The sequence below is a fragment of the Notothenia rossii genome (genome assembly GCF_949606895.1).
Source record: "Notothenia rossii genome assembly, chromosome: 3".
Lineage (NCBI taxonomy): Eukaryota > Metazoa > Chordata > Actinopteri > Perciformes > Nototheniidae > Notothenia > Notothenia rossii.
Window position 1 is genome coordinate 41,116,337 of NC_136901.1, and position 12,500 is coordinate 41,128,836.

The following is a 12,500-nucleotide window of genomic DNA, read 5'->3' on the forward strand; positions in this document are numbered from 1 at the left end:
GCCGTTTAGGACAGAGAGTGAATACACATACTATACAGAGATGCTGTATGAGAAACCAATGTGAGTTTGGAACACTGAACAATATAAATCTATTCTAGTAGACCTCAACAATGGAATTATGATCAGTAGAAATGGCCATGACATGAGACCTTTAACATTTTGGGTAAATTGTTTTGGTTTTGGAGTTTATTTATTGGATTACTTTTGATTTACTTGTAGTATTTCAGTGATTAGGTAAGCACCAATCAAAAGCATAGATTTCCACTATTATTATTATTATTATTATTATTTTACTCTAGTTTTTATGAGTGCGTCTGCAGTAATGTGGACATATGTCTCTTTAACGGTAAGTGTTAAATATTCACATTTCTTACATTTGTTGTTATTTGTTTATTGTTAATGATAGCAAGACAGCTATAGCCAGCAGTTGAGTCACTATATCCACATCATTATTTTCATTTTCTGTACAAAGCTACTGTTTAGGTGTTAACATGGAGTATTTAAAGTTGGAAATGTACACAGGAAAGTGTGTTCCTCCAGCTTGTACTCCTCCATCGACACTAAGTGCTCTGGTGGTTGTTGTGTGGGCGGCCGTTAGTCTCCACTAATCATCTGTTTCTCTCTGCAATCGGCTTCAGCTGCTGTCCCTCCTCTTCATCTCCTCTTCCTCAGGACAAGTTAATAAGAGGCGTCCAGACACCCCCGCCATGTCGCTAAACAACGGCTAGCAGACAGCTAGCACTAAAATAAAACCTCCTGATGTAACGCACAAACAACTGCTGGGTAATTAGAGATGGAGGGAGAGAGGAGATGGAGAGGTTAAGGAAAGAGAGGAGAAGGAGAGATGGAGACGTTAAGGAAAGAGAGGAGAAGGAGAGATGGAGGCGTTAAGGAAAGAGGGGAAAAGGAGAGATGGAGGCGTTAAGGGAAGAGAGGAGAAGGAGAGATGGAGACGTTAAGGGAAGAGAGGAGAAGGAGAGATGGAGAGATTAAGGGAAGAGAGGAGAAGGAGAGATGGAGGCGTTAAGGGAAGAGAGGAGAAGGAGAGATGGAGACAATAAGGGAAGAGAGGAGAAGGAGAGATGGAGGCGTTAAGGGAAGAGAGGAGAAGGAGAGATGGAGACAATAAGGGAAGAGAGGAGAAGGAGAGATGGAGACGTTAAGGGAAGAGAGGAGAAGGAGAGATGGAGAGATTAAGGGAAGAGAGGAGAAGGAGAGAGGGAGACGTTAAGGCAGTGGTTCTCAAAGTGGGGGGCGCGCCCCCCCTGGTGGGCGCAGAGGCATGCCAGGGGGGGCGCGAGAGACCAGGAGGAAAAATGGTTATAAAAAAAAATAAAAAAAGATAAAAATAAAAAATAAAATAAAAATCATAATTTGAAAAATTATTGATTCGAAAATAATATGATGCAGTACAGTACTATTACGTCTGGGTCTCTGCGTTTCATTAAAGCTCGGCTCTGTGTGTGTGTGTGGAACGAGCCATTTTGTGTGCGCGTGAGAGAGAGAGAGCGCACCGGTACTGGAGATCGTTGTTGTTAGCCTCTGGTGCTAGCGAGCTACGCTAACGGATATAAGGAGTTTTTTCAACAACAAAGTGGAGGAGAGTCCTCTCCTGTCAGACTGAGAGCTAAAGGACTCTCTCAGTGTTATCTCAGTGGGTCTCAAAGGTTTTGGTCACCATTAATGTAAATAATTATTTCCGAAGCACACGTTTATATGATCATTATAGTTATAAAAAAATAAGAGAATAAATGAAAAACAGGTATGAAATACTATATGACAGTAAAACAAGAATAAAGTTTAAAAGGGTGATTTGTGAAATATCCATAAAGAAAAAGTAAATCTGTTTAAAGTTCTGTTTCATATGGGTGTTGAGAGATGTATCCATAGATCTCTTCCTTTCGCTCTCAAAGTGCACCAGATTGATGCTTTTAACTTCAATATTTAAAAATAAATCTTCCCGGGGAAGCTTGCCCCCGGACCCCCCTATGTGACGTCCACACATCACCTATAAAAATAGCACTTTATCCCTGCTTACACCTATATGCCGTGAGCTGAATATTGAGCCTTCATTGTAACAGTCGCGGGTACGTTGTGTATTTGCGTGGGGATTGTTGCAGTAGAAAATTCCACTATAGCGACCAGTACATTAATGGGAAACCCTAAATGTTTGAGCACCCTCTATGAAACGTCAAGCTACCCCACAGCACCCCCAAAATAAATCTCTGGCGCCGCCACTGAGCCTGATTATTCGTTTTGGGGGGGCCCGACTTTTTTTTTTCTCCAAAGGGGGGGCCTGACAGAAAAAGTTTGAGAACCACTGCGTTAAGGGAAGAGAGGAGAAGGAGAGATGGAGACGTTAAGGAAAGAGGGGAGAAGGAGAGGTGGAGACCTTAAGGGAAGAGAGGAGAAGGAGAGATGGAGACCTTAAGGGAAGAGAGAAGGAGAGATGGAGAGATTAAGGGAAGAGAGGAGAGATGGAGACGTTAAGGAAAGAGAGGAGAAGGAGAGATGGAGACGTTAAGGAAAGAGAGGAGAAGGAGAGATGGAGGCGTTAAGGAAAGAGGGGAGAAGGAGAGATGAAGGCATTAAGCAAGGAGAGGAGAAGGAGAGATGGAGACGTTAAGGAAAGAGAGAAGAAGGAGAGATGGAGGCGTTAAGGAAGAGAGGAGAAGGAGAGATGGAGGCATTAAGGGAAGGGAAGGAGAGATGGAGACGTTAAGGGAAGAGAGGAGAAGGAGAGATGGAGAGATGGAGACGTTAAGGAAAGAGAGGAGAAGGAGAGATGGAGGCGTTAAGGAAGAGAGGAGAAGGAGAGATGGAGGCGTAAAGGAAAGAGGGGAGAAGGAGAGATGGAGGCCTTAAGGAAAGAGAGCAGAAGGAGAGATGGAGACATTAAGGGAAGGGAAGGAGAGATGGAGACGTTAAGGGAAGAGAGGAGAAGGAGAGATGGAGAGATGGAGAAGTTACGGAAAGAGAGGAGAAGGAGAGATGGAGGCGTTAAGGAAAGAGGGGAGAAGGAGAGATGGAGGCGTTGAGGAAAGAGGGGAGAAGGAGACATGGAGGCGTTAAGGAAAGAGGGGAGAAGGAGAGATGGAGGCGTTAAGGAAAGAGAGGAGAAGGAGAGATGGAGATGTTAAGGGAAGAGAGGAGAAGGAGAGATGGAGGTGTTAAGGAAAGAGAGGAGAAGGAGAGATGGAGACGTTAAGGAAAGAGAGGAGAAGGAGAGATGGAGACGTTAAGGAAAGAGAGGAGAAGGAGAGATGGAGACGTTAAGGAAAGAGAGGAGAGATGGAGGCGTTAAGGGAAGAGAGGAGAAGGAGAGATGGAGGCGTTAAGGAAAGAGGGGAGAAGGAGAGATGGAGGCGTTAAGGAAGAGAGGAGAAGGAGAGATGGAGACGTTAAGGAAAGAGAGGAGAAGGAGAGATGGAGAGATGGAGACGTTAAGGAAAGAGAGGAGAAGGAGAGATGGAGACGTTAAAGAAAGAGAGGAGAAGGAGAGATGGAGACGTTAAGGAAAGAGAGGAGAAGGAGAGATGGAGAAGTTAAGGAAAGAGAGGAGAAGGAGAGATGGAGACGTTAAGGAAAGAGAGGAGAAGGAGAGATGGAGACGTTAAGGAAAGAGAGGAGAGATGGAGGCGTTAAGGGAAGAGAGGAGAAGGAGAGATGGAGGCGTTAAGGAAAGAGGGGAGAAGGAGAGATGGAGGCGTTAAGGAAGAGAGGAGAAGGAGAGTTGGAGACGTTAAGGAAAGAGAGGAGAAGGAGAGATGGAGAGATGGAGACGTTAAGGAAAGAGAGGAGAAGGAGAGATGGAGACGTTAAGGAAAGAGAGGAGAAGGAGAGATGGAGACGTTAAAGAAAGAGAGGAGAAGGAGAGATGGAGACGTTAAGGAAAGAGAGGAGAAGGAGAGATGGAGACATTAAGGAAAGAGAGGAGAAGGAGAGATGGAGGCGTTAAGGAAAGAGGGGAGAAGGAGAGATGAAGGCATTAAGCAAGGAGAGGAGAAGGAGAGATGGAGACGTTAAGGAAAGAGAGGAGAAGGAGAGATGGAGGCGTTAAGGAAAGAGAGGAGAAGGAGAGATGGAGGCGTTAAGGAAGAGAGGAGAAGGAGAGATGGAGGCGTAAAGGAAAGAGGGGAGAAGGAGAGATGGAGGCGTTAAGGAAAGAGAGCAGAAGGAGAGATGGAGAGATGGAGACGTTAAGGAAAGAGAGGAGAAGGAGAGATGGAGAGATGGAGACGTTAAGGAAAGAGAGGAGAAGGAGAGATGGAGGCGTTAAGGAAAGAGGGGAGAAGGAGAGATGGAGGCGTAAAGGAAAGAGGGGAGAAGGAGAGATGGAGGCGTTAAGGAAAGAGAGCAGAAGGAGATATGGAGACATTAAGGGAAGGGAAGGAGAGATGGAGAGATGGAGAGATGGAGACGTTAAGGGAAGAGAGGAGAAGGAGAGATGGAGAGATGGAGACGTTAAGGAAAGAGAGGAGAAGGAGAGATGGAGAGATGGAGACGTTATTGAAAGAGAGGAGAAGGAGAGATGGAGGCGTTGAGGAAAGAGGGGAGAAGGAGAGATGGAGGCGTTAAGGAAAGAGGGGAGAAGGAGAGATGGAGGCGTTAAGGAAAGAGAGGAGAAGGAGAGATGGAGATGTTAAGGGAAGAGAGGAGAAGGAGAGATGGAGACGTTAAGAAAGAGAGGAGAAGGAGAGATGGAGACGTTAAGGAAAGAGAGGAGAAGGAGAGATGGAGACGTTAAGGAAAGAGAGGAGAAGGAGAGATGGAGACTTTAAGGAAAGAGAGGAGAGATGGAGGCGTTAAGGGAAGAGAGGAGAAGGAGAGATGGAGGCGTTAAGGAAAGAGAGGAGAAGGAGAGATGGAGACGTTAAGGAAAGAGAGGAGAAGGAGAGATGGAGACTTTAAGGAAAGAGAGGAGAGATGGAGGCGTTAAGGGAAGAGAGGAGATGGAGAGATGGAGACGTTAAGGAAAGAGAGGAGAAGGAGAGATGGAGACGTTAAAGAAAGAGAGGAGAAGGAGAGATGGAGACGTTAAGGAAAGAGAGAAGGAGAGATGGAGAAGTTAAGGAAAGAGAGGAGAAGGAGAGATCGAGACGTTAAGGAAAGAGAGGAGAAGGAGAGATGGAGACGTTAAGGAAAGAGAGGAGAGATGGAGGCGTTAAGGGAAGAGAGGAGAAGGAGAGATGGAGGCGTTAAGGAAAGAGGGGAGAAGGAGAGATGGAGGCGTTAAGGAAGAGAGGAGAAGGAGAGTTGGAGACGTTAAGGAAAGAGAGGAGAAGGAGAGATGGAGAGATGGAGACGTTAAGGAAAGAGAGGAGAAGGAGAGATGGAGACGTTAAAGAAAGAGAGGAGAAGGAGAGATGGAGACGTTAAGGAAAGAGAGGAGAAGGAGAGATGGAGACGTTAAGGAAAGAGAGGAGAAGGAGAGATGGAGGCGTTAAGGAAAGAGGGGAGAAGGAGAGATGAAGGCATTAAGCAAGGAGAGGAGAAGGAGAGATGGAGACGTTAAGGAAAGAGAGTTGAAGGAGAGATGGAGGCGTTAAGGAAAGAGAGGAGAAGGAGAGATGGAGGCGTTAAGGAAGAGAGGAGAAGGAGAGATGGAGGCGTAAAGGAAAGAGGGGAGAAGGAGAGATGGAGGCGTTAAGGAAAGAGAGCAGAAGGAGAGATGGAGAGATGGAGAGATGGAGACGTTAAGGAAAGAGAGGAGAAGGAGAGATGGAGAGATGGAGACGTTAAGGAAAGAGAGGAGAAGGAGAGATGGAGGCGTTAAGGAAAGAGGGGAGAAGGAGAGATGGAGGCGTAAAGGAAAGATGGGAGAAGGAGAGATGGAGGCGTTAAGGGAAGAGAGCAGAAGGAGAGATGGAGGCGTTAAGGAAAGAGAGGAGAAGGAGAGATGGAGGCGTTAAGGAAGAGAGGAGAAGGAGAGATGGAGGCGTAAAGGAAAGAGGGGAGAAGGAGAGATGGAGGCGTTAAGGAAAGAGAGCAGAAGGAGAGATGGAGAGATGGAGAGATGGAGACGTTAAGGAAAGAGAGGAGAAGGAGAGATGGAGAGATGGAGACGTTAAGGAAAGAGAGGAGAAGGAGAGATGAAGGCATTAAGCAAGGAGAGGAGAAGGAGAGATGGAGACGTTAAGGAAAGAGAGGAGAAGGAGAGATGGAGGCGTTAAGGAAAGAGAGGAGAAGGAGAGATGGAGGCGTTAAGGAAGAGAGGAGAAGGAGAGATGGAGAGATGGAGACGTTAAGGAAAGAGAGGAGAAGGAGAGATGGAGAGATGGAGACGTTATTGAAAGAGAGGAGAAGGAGAGATGGAGGCGTTGAGGAAAGAGAGGAGAAGGAGAGATGGAGAGATGGAGACGTTAAGGAAAGAGAGGAGAAGGAGAGATGGAGACATTAAGGGAAGGGAAGGAGAGATGGAGAGATGGAGAGATGGAGACGTTAAGGGAAGAGAGGAGAAGGAGAGATGGAGAGATGGAGACGTTAAGGAAAGAGAGGAGAAGGAGAGATGGAGAGATGGAGACGTTATTGAAAGAGAGGAGAAGGAGAGATGGAGGCGTTGAGGAAAGAGGGGAGAAGGAGAGATGGAGGCGTTAAGGAAAGAGGGGAGAAGGAGAGATGGAGGCGTTAAGGAAAGAGAGGAGAAGGAGAGATGGAGATGTTAAGGGAAGAGAGGAGAAGGAGAGATGGAGACGTTAAGAAAGAGAGGAGAAGGAGAGATGGAGACGTTAAGGAAAGAGAGGAGAAGGAGAGATGGAGACGTTAAGGAAAGAGAGGAGAAGGAGAGATGGAGACTTTAAGGAAAGAGAGGAGAGATGGAGGCGTTAAGGGAAGAGAGGAGAAGGAGAGATGGAGGCGTTAAGGAAAGAGGGGAGAAGGAGAGATGGAGGCGTTAAGGAAGAGAGGAGAAGGAGAGATGGAGACGTTAAGGAAAGATAGGAGAAGGAGAGATGGAGAGATGGAGACTTTAAGGAAAGAGAGGAGAAGGAGAGATGGAGGTGTTAAGGAAAGAGAGGAGAAGGAGAGATGGAGGCGTTAAGGAAAGAGAGGAGAAGGAGAGATGGAGGTGTTAAAGAAGAGAGGAGAAGGAGAGATGGAGACGTTAAGGAAAGAGAGGAGAAGGAGAGATGGAGACGTTAAGGAAAGAGAGGAGAAGGAGAGATGGAGACATTAAGGGAAGGGAAGGAGAGATGGAGGCGTTAAGGAAAGAGAGGAGAAGGAGAGGTGGAGGCGTTAAGGAAAGAGGGGAGAAGGAGAGATGGAGGCGTTAAGGAAGAGAGGAGGAGAGATGGAGACGTTAAGGAAAGAGAGGAGAAGGAGAGATGGAGAGATGGAGACGTTAAGGAAAGAGAGGAGAAGGAGAGATGGAGGTGTTAAGGAAAGAGAGGAGAAGGAGAGATGGAGGCGTTAAGGAAAGAGAGGAGAAGGAGAGATGGAGGCGTTAAGGAAAGAGGGGAGAAGGAGAGATGGAGGCGTTAAGGAAAGAGAGGAGAAGGAGAGATGGAGACGTTAAGGAAAGAGAGGAGAAGGAGAGATGGAGACATTAAGGGAAGGGAAGGAGAGATAGAGGCGTTAAGGAAAGAGAGGAGAAGGAGAGGAGGAGGCGTTAAGGAAAGAGGGGAGAAGGAGAGATGGAGACATTAAGGAAGAGAGGAGAAGGAGAGAAGGAGAGATGGAGACGTTAAGGAAAGAGGGGAGAAGGAGAGATGGAGACGTTAAGGAAAGAGAGGAGAAGGAGAGAAGGAGAGATGGAGGCGTTAAGGAAAGAGAGGAGAAGGAGAGATGGAGACATTAAGGGAAGGGAAGGAGAGATGGAGGCGTTAAGGAAAGAGGGGAGAAGGAGAGGTGGAGGCGTTAAGGAAAGAGGGGAGAAGGAGAGATGGAGACATTAAGGAAGAGAGGAGAAGGAGAGAAGGAGAGATGGAGACGTTAAGGAAAGAGGGGAGAAGGAGAGATGGAGATGTTAAGGAAGAGAGGAGAAGGAGAGAAGGAGAGATGGAGGCGTTAAGGAAAGAGGGGAGAAGGAGAGATGGAGGCGTTAAGGAAAGAGGGGAGAAGGAGAGATGGGATTGTTTTGACCTCATTGGATTAAAGTGCACGGTTTCTCTCCAGACTGGTTTTCATTGAGAGATGGAGAAATGGAGAGATGGAGAAATGGAGAAATGGAGAAATGGAGAAATGGAGAAATGGAGAGATTGAGAAATTGAGAAATGGAGAAATAGAGAGATGGAGAAATGGAGAAATGGAGAGATGGAGAAATGGAGAGATGGAGAGATGAGATTGAGAAACACATTGAGGAAGGACAGACTAGAATTATTGAAAAGAGTTCTGGATAAACTTTGAGACGATACAAAGACAGAATAACTGCGTTCATCACTAAAGTACTCAGCATTTGATTACTCTGTCTTCCATCTCTCCTTCCTCACGGACACATCTCAGTATTCTGTTTTATATTTATTTATTATAATATTTAATATGTCTTCCATGCATACTGTGTAGTAACAGCTTTTTCCGTCAAAAAAAAGAACACAAATGAAAAATGAACGCTTTGCAAGTTAAAAAAAGTCATTATTCAGATCTGCTTCAACGGAAACTAGTTAAAGGGCCCATGTCAAGCTTTGCTGCCCCAGAACGCCTCGTTGGACTTTAATAATAATAATAATAATAATAATAATAATAATAATAATAATAATAATAATAATAATAATAATAAACTCTATGTGTACATGAGGCATAATAAAAACAATCAAAATAAACAAAAGTTTAATCAAATGCTTTTTTTAAAAGAAAGGTTTTTAAGCCTTTCTTGAAGGCATCAGTGGTCTGTGGAGTCCTCAGGTGGCCTGTGGAGTCCTCAGGTGGTCTGTGGAGTCCTCAAGTGGTCTGTGGAGTCCTCAGGTGGTCTGTGGAATCCTCAGTTGGTCTGTGGGGTCCTCAGTTGGTCTGTGGAGTCCTCAGGTGGTCTGGGGAGTCCTCAGGTGGTCTGTGGAGTCAGGTGGTCTGGGAGTCCTCAGGTGGTTTGTGGAGTCCTCAGGTGGTCTGTGGAGTCCTCAGGTGGTCTGTGGAGTCCTCAGGTGGTCTGTGGAGTCCTCAGTTGGTCTGTGGAGTCCTCAGGTGGTCTGTGGAGTTCTCAGGTGGTCTGTGGAGTCCTCAGGTGGTCTATGGAGTCCTCAGGTGGTCTGTGGAGTCCTCAGGTGGTTTGTGGAGTCCTCAGTTGGTCTGTGGAGTCCTCAGTTGATCTGTGGAGTCCTCAGGTGGTCTGTGGAGTCCTCAGGTGGTTTGTGGAGTCCTCAGGTGGTCTGTGGAGTCCTCAGGTGGTCTGGGGAGTCCTCAGTTGGTCTGTGGATTCCTCAGGTGGTCTGTGGAGTCCTCAGTTGGTCTGTGGAGTCCTCAGGTGGTCTGTGGAGTCCTCAGTTGGTCTGTGGAGTCCTCAGGTGGTCTAGGAGTCCTCAGGTGGTCTATGGAGTCCTCAGGTGGTCTGGGAGGGAATTCCACAGGCGAGGAGCAGCTGCACAGAAAGCCCGATCCCCCATCGTGCAGAGTTTGGTCCTCGGGGGGCGAAGCCGATGGTTAGTTGTGGAGCGGAGGTTGCGTGTGGAGGTTCGAGGTGTGAGAAGTTCCTTCAGGTAGGAGTGTTCCCGTGGATGCATTGATGGGTCAGCAGTGTGATCTTGTATTCGATCCTGAATGAGACAGGAAGCCAGTGGAGGGAAGGAAGGACGGGTGTGATGTGGTTGTACTTTGTCACCCTCATCAGGATCCTAGCGGCACTGTTCTGTACGTATTGGAGCTTCTGAAGGCTCCCGCTAGGAGTCCCGATGAGGAGAGCGTTGCAGTAGTCGAGCCTTGAGGAGACGAAGGCATGGACCAGTTGTTCAGCATCTGACAGGGAGAGTGTGGGACGGAGTTTTGCAATGTTCCTGAGGTGGTAGAAGGAGGTTTTGCACACGTGTTTGATGTGGGGGGTGTCAAAGGTCAGATGTCTGTCAAATCTAACACCCAGGTTGGTAACTGATGTGGAGAGGGGTATGTTTTGGCCAGAAAAGGTGATGTGGGTCATGGGGGATGACTGGACCTGGTTTGGTGTGCCAACCAAAATAGCTTCTGTTTTGGAGCTATTTAGTTTCAGCAAGTTTTCTCGCATCCAGGCCTTTATCTCCTCAAGGCAGGTGTTAAGGGATGTTGATGGGAGCGGTGACGATGATGGTGACAGTGAGGAAGCATGTGGGATAGAGTCTGTCTTTATATATAGCTGCGGGTCATCAGCGTAGCAATGGAATGATATTCCATGCTGGCTGATGACACGGCCAAGGGGAAGAGTGTACAGGGTGAACAGAGTGGGCCCGAGGACCGACCCTTGAGGGACACCACAGTTGACAGGGTGTGTCTGGGACCTCGCACCTCCCAAGGAGACGTACTCTGTTCTTCCAGACAGGTAGGACTGGAACCAGCTCAGGGCGGAGTCAGAGAGTCCGATGGTGTGTTCGAGGCGCTGAAGGAGAATGTTATGGTAGATAGTGTCGAATGCTGCAGTCAGATCCAGGAGGATGAGGAGAGATGGGGATCCAGTGTCAGCCCCCATCAGCAGGTCGTTTGTGACCCTGACCAGAGCTGTTTCAGTGCTGTGGGCGGACCGGAAACCGTCCCCAGGAGCTCCAACAAGCCGTTTAGGACAGAGAGTGAATACACATACTATACAGAGATGCTGTGTGAGAAACCAATGTGAGTTTGGAACATTGAACAAAATAAATCTATTCTAGTAGACCTCATCAATGGAAATATGATCACTAGAAATGGCCATGACACGGGACCTTTGACTATTCCTAGAATAACGAGTACTATTCCTGTTTTTCTTTAATATCCTCTTAACAATTTACTCCGCTGTTTATCCACCATTCCTATATCCATTCATCTTTCTTCCTCTGTCACGGATACATCTCCACTAAATGACTGTTTAGTATTTGATTATTATAATATTTAACCTGTCTGACATTCATGATGTTGACCAGGCTTGTTTTGGTCAAGAAAATGAAAAATAAAAGTTAATTATTCATAAATGTGTCTGCTTCAACATAACGTGTGTGTACCATTACTAAAAGAAAAAAACAAATACTGGGCATATCTTTTATATACATACAAATACATTTTACTTCTGTATTTTAGCCATAATTAAACTTTCACTCAGCCATCCCTCCTGCTCCTCCACATCTCTGATCATTACTTGGGGTTTTACCCTAAAGGCAAGAACATCTCACACACACACACACACACACACACACACACACACACACACACACACACACACACACACACACACACACACACACACACACACACACACACACACACACACACACACACACACACACACACACGCACACACACACACACACACACATATACATACACATACACATACATATACACACAAACACACACACATTTTACAACCTAGATTTAAAATGTAGCATTGTTTTTTGGACACACACACACACACACACAAACACACACACACACACACACTGTATTTATCACAGCGTGGATAGAGTTGATATTCCCCCTCATCCATTCACTCATTTCTCTTCCATCCCTTTCTCCTCCTCCTCTTGTAAAGATGCTCCTCATGTCCCGCAGGCCGCTGACAGAGAAAGCATGGGCGTGGAAAAAGTGGGACACACACACACACACACACACACACACACACACACACACACACACACACACACACACACACACACACACACACACACACACACACACACACACACACACTCTCTCTCTCTTTAGACAGCGCATGCCTTGCAGGCGACACGTTGACCCGTCTCTTCTCTTCGCGGCTGACAGAGATCATGTGACCGTTCATCGACAGCAGAGCGTTCACCTCTCGCTGCAGATGTTAACTCGTCTAACATCTGTGACTGTGTTCAACTCATTCTTTCGGGAGATTGAATTAGACAGTTAAATGTTCTTTATTTATATTTCCACCCCCTTCAAAAACCCTCCATGATATATTATAATAATGCAGGATGCTCGTTTTAGGAACAGGTGTAAAGGTACAGGATCTAGCTCTGAATCTATTCAACCTCAAATGAAAATGTTACTGATGGATTAGATCTTTGCGCACACACTCTGGTTCTTTACTGTGCTGTCCTTTCACTGTGAAATACTCAAGTTGCTTATGAGTAAAAGCCCTGCATCATGTGCATACCAAGACATACTTAAGTAAAGTGCAAAAGTATCAGCATCTCAAAATAGACTTATGACTTAAGGCCTATTTAAGAATAATGTATGATTGGATTTGAGTTATCGATGCATTTATGTGTCCTTCACTTTAATGTTGCAGAGGTTAAAGGAGAGGATCATTGTTTTTGCTAAACCGTTTTTATACTGGGTAGATGACGCTTCTTTAAAGAACTATTTCAGAAATATACATTGGCTTTAATCATAATATTATTAAAAAAGTGCAGTCAAACATGCAGGTACAGGACAATTACACAATA

The 12,500-nt window shown here is 46.2% G+C and overlaps 1 protein-coding gene across 1 annotated transcript in view; it reads right to left on the minus strand.

Annotated features, from left to right (window-relative positions):
• The window catches only part of LOC307032904 (FERM domain-containing protein 7), a gene marked incomplete at its 5' end in the record, with an annotated part of 27,678 nt that overhangs the window by 14,747 nt on the left and 431 nt on the right, over window positions 1-12,500 (minus strand). The gene's annotated exons all lie outside the window — the stretch shown is intronic.